Source organism: Peromyscus eremicus, chromosome 3 (genome assembly GCF_949786415.1).
Source record: "Peromyscus eremicus chromosome 3, PerEre_H2_v1, whole genome shotgun sequence".
Lineage (NCBI taxonomy): Eukaryota > Metazoa > Chordata > Mammalia > Rodentia > Cricetidae > Peromyscus > Peromyscus eremicus.
This window is the reverse complement of record NC_081418.1, coordinates 155,760,213-155,771,540: the sequence shown is the minus strand read 5'-3', so window position 1 is coordinate 155,771,540 and position 11,328 is coordinate 155,760,213. Positions and strand designations below refer to the sequence as shown.

The following is an 11,328-nucleotide window of genomic DNA, read 5'->3' as shown; positions in this document are numbered from 1 at the left end:
GCTTGAAAGCAGAAGTGTCAGTGATTGGGAAGTAAATCAGTGGGAAGGGGTAAATACTATCAAAACACCTTATATATAGGTATAAAAATATCAAAATGAAACAAATTATTTTTTACAATTAATACACACTAATCAGAAGTTAGTTGCTATAGTTTGAACCATGTTGAAATGCAATTTTCTCTATAACAGCTTTAGGTAGTGGGTCATTTAAGGGAATGGTTAACACTATGATCAAGGAAGTGGGTTAGTTATGATGAGAGTGGATTTTTTTAAGTGTTTCTCCTCATTTCCCTTCTTCCTGTCTCATATATGTGCTCTGCACTTCCACCGCATTGAGGCACTGCATGAAGATCCTGAAAAGAGGCTGAAGGTAGGATCTTGGACTTGGCAGCCTCCATAATGGTGAGGAACACTTATCCTTAACAATTATCCAGTTTTCAGTTTTCTGTTATTACAGCAGATGGACTGAGATAGCCATATATTACACACCACACACACACACACACACACACACACACACACACACACACACACACACACACACACACGGGATGGCGAAGGGAGAATGCTGAGTGCAAGATGGTATCTCTATATGTCAACAAATGCCAACTTGTTACTAGAAAAAAAGTACCCAAAGCTAGGGAGCTAGGTGAAGTTCAAACTTCCCTGCAGCCCTCAGAAAGACCCCAAGTATTGCACCTTGCTCTCAGACTGAGAAATAGGCATCTACCTTTAAGCTTCTCATTCATGATACTTTGTCATGCCAACACTAGGAAATAAACCCCATGCTCTCACTTCCTTCCCTTGGTATAGTGATTTTTTTTTTTGCATTTTTTTTCCTTTTCTCTCCAGAGAGTCCCTTCCATGTTCTTGTAGGAGGCCATTCTCTGTGATACATTCTTGAGGCAGGGCCTGTTCTCTGTGATGCATTCTTGAGGTAGTCCACCTTGCATTTATATTTCAAGACTGAAGGTTCTTGGTCTCAGTGGGTCACTGTGTTGGAGCAGTTGACTGCATCCATTTTCCAGAGTCATTCTGCATTCATGTATCTCCTTACTTAGTCTACTGGGTTGGCAGAGGGTGTGTGAAAATGAACCACAGAGGAGATTGCACAGTTTTAATGAAATGGTTACACTCAGAACTTAAATAACTTGTGTGGTTTCAATGCCATTCTCTTCCTATTGAGAACAAGTAATAGGGTCTTGTTACCCCCAATTTACACTGATCAAAGTATATGGTCCACCAGAGGCCTGGCAGAGAAGAACTCCATGTTACAGCTGTTACAGATCATAGAGCTCCAGATAGGGTTGGAGAAGATGAGCAGAGAAGTAAAAAGATGAAATATCGTATCCCATCCTTTGTTCCAAAAAAGAACACGCTGTCCTCTTTAGAGAGGAAGATGATTGAAAAACAAGTTCAGCCAATGGCCATCTGCATTAGAGCAAGGCAAAGCCAGCCTGGACATCTCTACCCTCCACAGAGCCCTGCCAAACCACAGAGCCATCTTGGACTGTCTTCACACAGGCGCTTTGACTATGCATAGAGTTGCATTAAAAGGACTAAATGCCAGTTCATGTTTTCTGTAATTCAATTCAGTCCAAGCCACATTTATCAATGCTTCTTCTACATGGCATGCTCTATGCTAACTGCACAGACATGAATGAGGTCTGAGCCATTCGTATTCTGGTAAGGGATATAATATGTCATGTATACACTCTGCCAGATTTGAGCTATATTAAGAACTATAATAAAATTGTATTTGTTTTTATGTCTCCAATGTGCAGGACCCCGCATGTAGTATATACCTGTATAGGGCCTCACATGCAACAGATCCCTCATCAAAGTTAAATAACAGATGTTTATAAGTCAGCATTATGCTTAATCAGCTTTCTCAGCTTGGCTGTGTTTAGAATTACCTAGGAGACACAGCTCTGGGCGTGTCTGTAAGGATATCTTCAGAGAGGGAAGACTCATTCTGAATGTGGACAACACTGTCCCATGGGCTGGGAAAAAAAGATGAAAAAACTGAATACAGGCATTTGTCCCCTCTACCTCCCAGTCTGCCCAGATGTGAGCAGGCTCCTCTACCATGCATGGCTATGAGAGAGTACACCCTGAAGAGCCAAAAGCCATCATTCTCCTAAGTTCCTTTTTGTCAGGATTTCATCACAGAGGTGAGAAGAATAACTAACTGTTGGCTATGACGACACAGAGAAAAGAAACGTAAGTTTACTCTGCTAGGAGACATCTGGGAAAGGCCTGCTAAGATTGGATTTGGGGCTCAACCACCTAAGTTCAGTTGGTCAAAATTGAGACTAAAATCAGTAAAGACAGGCAGGTAAGTAACCATGGCTTGATTAAAGTAAAGTAGTATTTTTCCTCATGCATAATTTATGCCAGGCGTTTCCCATATGACTTGACTTTACATGGTGTTGTGCACAGCTGTCAGGGGATATAGAATTGGGCCCAGTCTCTGAGTGAAAGCATGACAGTCACATGACCAGTGAGTATCCGGTGTGAACTGTGAGCACCTGGTTCTAAAGTGTTCCATCAAAGGGAAAGTATGTGTGTGGTCCTACAGGGTTTTCTCAGGAACATGGCAGGGTCTGGCTTGTTTTCAGCTAGACAGAATCATGACGGGAAGATGGAGATCTGTCAAAATTCCTTAAGCCAGATCCAAAAGTCAACTTAGAAAACACAAGCCTGGGTGCCCTAGCACTTTCACACTGAGTTGAAGGAAGGGATCTTTACTTACACACCTGGAAGAGATAATCCTACAGTACCAGTGGGTACAGAAGTAATTCACTGTAAATTTATACCTTTTAAAAAGAGTTTTATTTAATCACGTGTATGTGCGTGCAGTGCCTGAGGAGTGCCTGAGTGTTCAACTCCCTGAAGCTGGAGTTACTGGTGGTTGTGAGCTGCCTGATATGTGTGCTGGGAGCTCAACTCAGGTCCCCTGCAGCACAGTTGGCACTCTTAACCACTCGGTATTTCCAGTTCTGTGAATTGGTATTTGTAATTCTTCAAAATCAATACACATCTAGGTGCATACACAGGAGACAGGTAGCCAACTGCACAGAGAAGTTTTATTTTTAATTTTGTTTGTTTGTTTGCTTGCTTGCTTTTTTGTTTTCAGATTCTAAATTTTTTAGTTTATTTTGAAAATCATTTGTGGCTGAGGCCTAGGAAAATGAATATTGATTATGAGCAAACTAACAGGATACTTATGAGCAATAGAAATAAACAAATATGATTTACATGAAGCAATATAGATGAGTATGTCAGAACATATTGTCAAGGATAGAAAAAGAGGTTGGAAGAGAATGATACAGTTCATATACAGTTCAAAAACTATGTAAAATATAATATATATGTAATATAGTGTAAAATAGACATTATGTAGGGAGATGTGTGAATATGCAAGGAAATTAGAAAGATCAAATTAGTCTACAGTTATACAATTTTTTCAGTGTTAATGATTACAAAGACATTTAAAGATGTATTTAGTGATTGAATTTTCATAAAACTCTTTCTGCAGATGTCTGTGTGGTGTGTTACCTTAAGGAAAATTAGCTCTGGAGTGACAGTCAATGATGACTCTTAATGCCCTTCTATGGTACATGCTGTAATTATTCTTCTTGGATTTGTGCTTGCCACTAGACTTTATGTGGATATATAAGGAAATATTTAAATTTTATCTAGCTTGCTTTGCCAGGTTTCTTTCTTATTTTTGAATTTGAGTTAAATGTCCTCTAAGATATTTGCAAAACTTTCCATGTTTTCTTTTTCTGATTTTCATTTTAAACATTTTCAGTGATTTTTTATTTTAGGTGTTTCTGCCTTAAACATGATAGAAGAGATTTTTCAACATGAAAATCATATTTTAACATATATTTTATGCTTGTGATATTTGAAATAGTTGGATTTATTTTAATCATCCTGTTTTCCTATTTACCATCTTCTATTTTATATTAAATGTCTTTTTCTATGCTTGGCTGCTACTAAAATGATAAGAGCAGATAGTCCAGACCTTAGTCAAAAGGCAGGGTAGTAGTTGATGTACTTGGCTATGATTCCATTGTTATATTTCTAAACATTACTCCATTAACACCTCTTCTGCTTTAAATATGAATAGTATTGGGCATTTCTACCCTTAATTATTTCCCTCAAAATAACTAAGCTCACTCAATTTTCTTCTTTCTCTTCCTAAAACTTAGAAAGAAGTTTGGAATGCTTAAAGAGTCCTTCTCCATCTTATCATTGTGGTTTTTTTGAGATTATAATATAATTGCATCATTTCCTTCTTCTCTTCCCTCCCTCCAAATCTTCTCACATACCTGTTTCTGCTTTCTTTCAAATTCCTGGCCTCTTTTTCCACTAGTTATTGTTAAACGTGTATGTTATATGTACACATAATGTACATATAACACACACACACACACACACACACACACACACACACACACTCCTAAGAACTACCTGCTCCTTCTGTATAATGTATGTTTTAGGGCTGATCAGTTGGTATTGGATAACTAATTGGTGTGCACTTTCCTGGAGAAGGACCCTTTCTCTGCTTTCACCATTTCCTAGTTGCCTGTAAATTTTTGTGTAGGAGCCTTTCCCCACCCACGTGGGCATGTTTATTGTTCTTATTCTTGTTCAGTTCACGTTTAGGCAGTCATGTTGGCAAGACTTTATGGGTGTAGCTTCTGACATCTAAGAGACAAACTCCCCCAATCTTCTGGCTCTTAGAATCTGTCTGCCCCTTGTCCATCCATAATGTTCTATGAGCCTCAGGTGTGGGAGTATTTTGTGTCTATTGGGATCAGGTCCCACAACTGCATTTTGATTGGTTGTGGTTTTCTCCAATGTTGCCCATCTGTTGCAAAAAGGAGTCTCCTTGATGAGGGCCTACACCTTGGAGGAGAAAGTGGAAAGTCTGGCATGTTGAGAGAGTTGGATGCATCATAGAAGGACTGCATGGAGATTTAAGAGTTCTTTTGGAATTTTTTTCCATTTTCATTTTGGTTGAAAAATAATAAATATGTGTATTTGTGGAATACAACATGCATATTCTTATTGCATTCGATTGACCTAGTCAACAAATCCATCACTTTGACAATATATCTTTATGTGGTAAGAATGTTAGAGTCTGTGTCAGCCATCTTTAAGCCTACACTATATTACTATACTCTGTGTCCTCACACAAAGAAATATGTCACTTAGACATTTTCTTTACCCTCCCCCATTCTTCCTCCTCCTCTCCACCCTCTGTGATAACCTCCTTTCTACTTTTTGTTTCTGTGAGTTCCTTTTAAAAACTTTTACATATAAGTGAGATCAGACAGTAACTTCCTTTTCATGGCTTGTTTCCTTAGACTAATGTCCTCCAATGGCATCCATACTGTCAAAGAGGAGCGATATCATTCTTTCTAAAGGCTGTGTAGTGTGCCACTGTGTACAGCTGCCATATTTTCTTTATGCACTAGGCTGTGGATGTACTCTCAGGTTGTTTGTTTCCTTCTGTGGCTGCTGCAAAGGATTCTGGAATAAACTTGGTGGAGCGGAGGCACCTGGTGCACATATGCAGACGTGGACTGCTGGCTCATTTGACTGTTCAGTTTTCACGTGAGGAGTTTTTCCAATAATTTGCATTATAGCTGTGCTAGCTTGCCTTCCCACTAACAGTGCACAGGAGCTCCCTGTTCTTCACATTCTCAGCAATTCTTTCTCTCTCTCTCTCTCTCTCTCTCTCTCTCTCTCTCTCTCTCTCTCTCTCTCTCTCTCATTCTCTCACTCTGTGGGGTGTGTGTGTGTGTGTGTGTGTGTGTGTGTGTGTGTGTGTGTGTGTGTAGGGGGGCATTCACATGCCACAGTGCATGTATGGAGTTCAGAGAACAATCTGGGTGTCAAACCTCACCCTCTAACTTATTGGAAACAAAGGTCTTTTTGTTGTTCCCTGTGGAACACCACCTAGCTGGCCCCAAGTGCCCATGGATCCTCCTGTCTGTGCCTCCCATATCACCATAAGAGGGCGGGGATTACAAACACACATCACTGTGTCCAGCTTTACATTGCTTCTTGGGGTTCAGACTTAGGTGCTCACACTGAAAGCAAGCTCTTTACTCACTGAGCCATCTACACACACACACACACACACACACACACACACACACACACACACACACCTTTCCTAGCCACTCTCAGGGACATGAGGCCATGTTTTGATGTGATTTTGTTTGTCTGTTTTTTGTTTGTTTGCTTGTGACAGGGTCTCTCTGTGTAGCCTTGGCTGTCCTGTAACTCACTATATAGACCAGGCTGGTCTCAAACTCACAGGCAATTGCGTGCCTCTGCCTCTTAGTGCTGGGGTTAGAGGTGTGCACCACCATGTGCAGCTTTGCTATGATTTAATTTTGTTTTCCTTGCTGATTGGAGATGCTGAACATTGATTGCATCTATTTTTTAGTCATTTCTCCTTTGTAAGAATGACCCTTTGCTGTTTAGAAATCACTTTCTCTGTTTTCCTATTCATCTTTTTTTTTGTCATGCACAAAACAACTCAACTTGATGCAATTGCACTTCTTGATTTAAAACAATATTGTAAAGCTATTATATTTAAACATGTATAGCACATACATGAAACAGACATGTAAATGCATGGAGCCAAACATAAAACTAAATATTTACAGAAACATTTAACAAAGCTCTAGGACACTTAGTGGTTAGAAGGAAGAGTCTCTTTGACAAACGGTGCTGGGGAGGCAGGATATCTACTTGAAGAAGAATGAAATTGGACCCTTCCCTCACACCATGCATGCAATCAACTGAAACTCCATATATATCTTTAGAGTAATATCTGGAGTAGTGAAGTTTCTAGAAAAAAAAAGTTATCCATTTCTGATGTGGGTAGTTCAGTCCTAGATGGAACTTTACTATAATTTTGGAGATCATTTATTTTATTTTATATATATGAATATTTCTCCTGCATGTATGTAGGCCATGTGTGTACAAAGCCCACAGAAGCCAGGAAAGGGCATCAGATCCTTTGGAACTGGAGTTATGGATGGAACCACCATGTGGGTGCTGGGAATTGAACCCAGGTCCTCTGCTAAAGCAGCAAGTGTACTTGATCACTGAGCCATCTCTCCAGCCCCCGAGATAGAGCTCTAAAAGCAGAGGTAATGGAGGTGAACACAGTGAAGTCCGTTTTCAAAGGGTGGCCTAAGAAACAGCAGGCATTTCAAGTCTGCATCCTGAAACAGACTTTATTCTCTGAGAGCGGGACTTGCATTTGCTAGATGCCACTTTTGAAAGATGTACTGCACCCTGTGCTTATCTTTTTATATTTGCTCCAAGGTGTGAACACTCACTCCTCTAGTCACAGTCACAAGGGACTCTTGTTTTCCTCATGTCAAGAGCTGCATACAGAGTGTGGTTTGGATTGTTTTCCAAGTTTTGTTAATGGAACTAGTATTATTTCTCCTTCTCACCTTCAGCTCACCACAAAAGCAATTTGATATTTAAAGCTTGACAGTTTCCAAAGAAGCTCTTCACCAGAGTTGTTGGAGACCCTCAACAATCATTAAAACACAGAGAATTAGAAATGATTGGAAGTGAAGAAATGAGAACTCTCTTGAAATATAATCACAGTAGCATTGTAACCCATCTATGACCAGACCTTCCCACAGGTAAATATTAACATTCTAGTTACTTCTCAAACTAGTTGTCTTTTTCCAGAAATTATTTTTAGTTAATGTTTATATTCTTCTAGGATAAGAGAAAAATAACATTTGTTTGTGTCCTCTAAGTCTTCTATTTGCATTAAGGCCAATTATTAAAGTTATCTCCCTACACTTCACACTGTTCCACTGTGTTGTTGGGAATGAACACACCATTAATCTGACACTCTTTAAAACCACACCTGGCAGAGATCTGCAGACAAGCTGGGTAAAAAACAGTGGTTGCAAAGTCTTAAATTATAAATGATTAAAAAAAATCCTTGTAAAATGGGTGTAGTGGAGTACAACTTTAATCCCAGCACTTGGTGGACACAGGCAGGTGGATCTCTATGAGTTCAAGACTAGCCTGGTCTACATAGTGATCCTCTGGCCAGTCAGGGCTACATATTGAGACTCTGTCTCAAAACAAAAACAAACCCACCCTCCTAATCCACAGAGGGAAAATGGATGTTGCCATCTCCACAGCAATGGGATTTCAAGTAGACACCACCATGCCAAGCCTTTGACAGGAGTGCCGGGGGTTACCTAGGTCTTCATGCCTACTGCAATGTCTTCCCAGACCCCTTTATGTTGATTTTCCTCATCTTCGGGAACTAACATTCAATCAAAACATAGCAACTGACTGCTCCAGGAGTTTTATTGTATCTGTAAACATCACTCATAAATATCTGAGGGTTGCTATGGTGAGGGTTGCTATGGTCTTCTACTAGCAATGACTCCTCAGGGAAGAACAAGAGTAATTGAAGCAGGAGGTTTAGAGGAAAGCATTTTAATAAAAAGGATGGTCATTTTACTGAAAAGACTTTGTGTATTCTGCCAGTAAGGAAGGGCTGTGATTTAATTTAATTTACTCTTATTAAGATCTCTGGAGTTTTGTGCTTGAATGGAAAATGTAGTATAAATGGTAATTGCTAAAAAGAGAGGAGCAGAAAGGCCGGCATCCTCACAGAGTTGCACTTAGAATCCCAGGCATCCCCAAGGCAGGGAACAGGGTGGTGAAGTTTATGGGAAGGATCTTGCTGCATGATGACCTTCAGTAGGATGTGTCTTTATCCTTTCAGGTTCCAAGGACTTGATATGCAATCAAAAACATATGAATCCAGAAGTTGACCCATTCCAAGCAATAACAAGATTTCTCAGAGAAATACACCCAGAATAAATATCTTATTGCTCAACACATTCCTCAAAGCATCTTCAGAGGCTTTTAAAATTATATTCCAACTCCTTGATGCAAAAGCTGGCATGGTGTTGAAAACAGTTTAGTAGAGTGAGGGCCTACTCATAATCCTGTTTCAGAATCCACAGCTCCTGGGCATAGATATTTCCATTTTGTGGTCTTCATTCATCAAGATGGCTAGTTATTTTTAATATATTTTGGAAAGTTAAGTGAAGTATTTAAAGTATTGCTACAATATAATCCTCTTCTTTCATATTACACGTGTTTGAGAAGAAAAACACTCAATGTTCTCCCCTTTCCTTAAGGAGAGGCTGATTCAAAGGCTCCTTTCAGCTGTCACTCTCCTCAGCCAGATCACAACTTTGTCTGCCCAGCAAGGAGGGCTCACTGGCCCCCAGCCTACTGCTCTGCTAACACCCATACCCTACTACTCCATTGCCAGGGAGACTTCCTGGGCACCTATTTATGCCTCCATGTCTTTGCTCACACTTAGTTTTTGGTGACCTACATTAGCTGTGTGATCATAAACTCCAACTTAACAACACACTACAGAAAGCAGACACATGAAATTCAGTCCAGGACTGCAGATTACTCTGCAGTTAGTCATTCATTCTAAGCAGAAATGAAAGAGAATTACTAAAGTATATTGTGGATTTACTGGATGGAACACAAAAACGAAATTCTAACAAAAATTCAGTGTAGATGAACAGTCTCATTAAATAAGAAACACAGAGCCAAATGCAGAGTTAAAAGCCCAAGAGGTCAGAGCAGTAGCTGAGAGCTGAGACTTAAACCGCCTTCTCACCCTTCCTGCTGCTGCTGTCCTTCCCCTCAGCAAGAGACCTACTTCCTGTGTATCTATCTTTTTTTTTTTTTTTTTGTTTTTCGAGACAGAGTTTCTCTGTGTAGCTTTGTGCCTTTCCTGGAACTCACTTGGTAGCCCAGGCTGGCCTTGAACTCACAGAGATCCGCCGGGCTCTGCCTCCCGAGTGCTGGGATTAAAGGTGTGCGCCACCACTGCCCGGCGTATCTATCTTTTTAATTGACTTTCTGTTCTGCCTTCTCATTGGTTGTAAACCCAACCACATGACCTCCTCATCACTGCCTGTCTATACAGACCTCTTCTATGGTTGGTATTGAGATTAAAGGCATGTGTCTCCATGCTGGCTGTATTTTTGAACACACAGAGACCTACCTGTCATGTGATCGGGATTAAAGGTGTGCACCACCACTGCCCGGCTTCTGCTATGGCTTACTATTAGCTCTGACCCTCAGGCAACTTTATTTATTAACATACAAATAAAATCACATTTCACTACAAATAAAATATCACCATAATTCAGGTTTAGACTTCTAGGATGTTAGAGTGAGGATGTACATTAGATGCTATGTAGCTTTATTTTTATTGTCATTTTACAGATGAAAACTGAAACTTCCTGACCCTCGAGGACTTTAGCAAGAGTCACACGTGAGTGATCAGGGTGTGTTGTCTCTGATGCTAGTGAATGTTCTGCATGTGGTCTGATTGCTGCTACAACTTGGCTCTTTAATGTCCCTCCAATGCACATATGCTAAAGGCTGGGTCTCAAGACTGTTACTTACTAGGAAGTAGGTGGAGCCTAAATGGAAGGACGTTAGACCACTGAAAGTGTGTCCTTGGAGTGGCCCTAACCCTAACCCCTTCACTCACTCTGCTCCCTGGCAGAGAAGAAATGAGCAGCTTTGCTCCACTCTGCACTCCATCTTGCAGGATTTCTTTTCACACCACATTCTCAAACCTACCGAGCAGATTAAGAATGAACTAGAGCCCCAGAAACTGCAACCCCAAGTAAGCCTCCTTCCCCTTTCAATCGATCTATTGCAGTCTTTATCAAGTAGCTAATCACACTCACTATTTGTTCTAAAACTGCTCTGGATAAACTCTGATGTAAAAGTTACCACAAGAGCTTTTCCAAAGGAGCAAAATAATAATTATTTTTTTTAGCACTACAGTGTATATTTTCCCAGCATGAATCAATGTGTTTTGCTCACTCATATTGGCTATGCTTAGAAAATACCTGTATAAAATTAAGCCCTTCTATATCCCTTTTAGATGTTGTCACAGTAAACAAATTCTATTTTCATTTTATTTTGCCCAGTAGAATCTTCCTCACCAAAATTATTTAATTCATCCCATCACTTGAGATAAAGTGAAGAGACAGCCTATAGAATGGGAAAAAGTCTTTGCCAACTATTCATCAGATGAGAAGTGAATATCTAGCATATATAAAGAACTGAAAAAATTACTGCCCCCAGTCATTGAATAAATAAGTGGACATGGGAATTTAGCAAACAAATTTCAATTTAATTTAATTTTTATGTGTGTAGAATTTTTGTCTGCGTATATGTCTATATATCACACATATA

At 39.9% G+C, this 11,328-nt stretch overlaps 1 long non-coding RNA gene across 1 annotated transcript; it reads left to right on the top strand.

Moving 5' to 3' along the window:
* The first annotated feature begins 336 nt into the window (after window positions 1-336).
* On the top strand, window positions 337-8,924 carry LOC131906223 (uncharacterized). The gene is made up of 3 exons (XR_009378140.1): window positions 337-402; window positions 7,503-7,694; window positions 8,807-8,924. It is a non-coding gene; the product is annotated as an uncharacterized LOC131906223 (long non-coding RNA).
* Window positions 8,925-11,328: the final 2,404 nt, after the last annotated feature.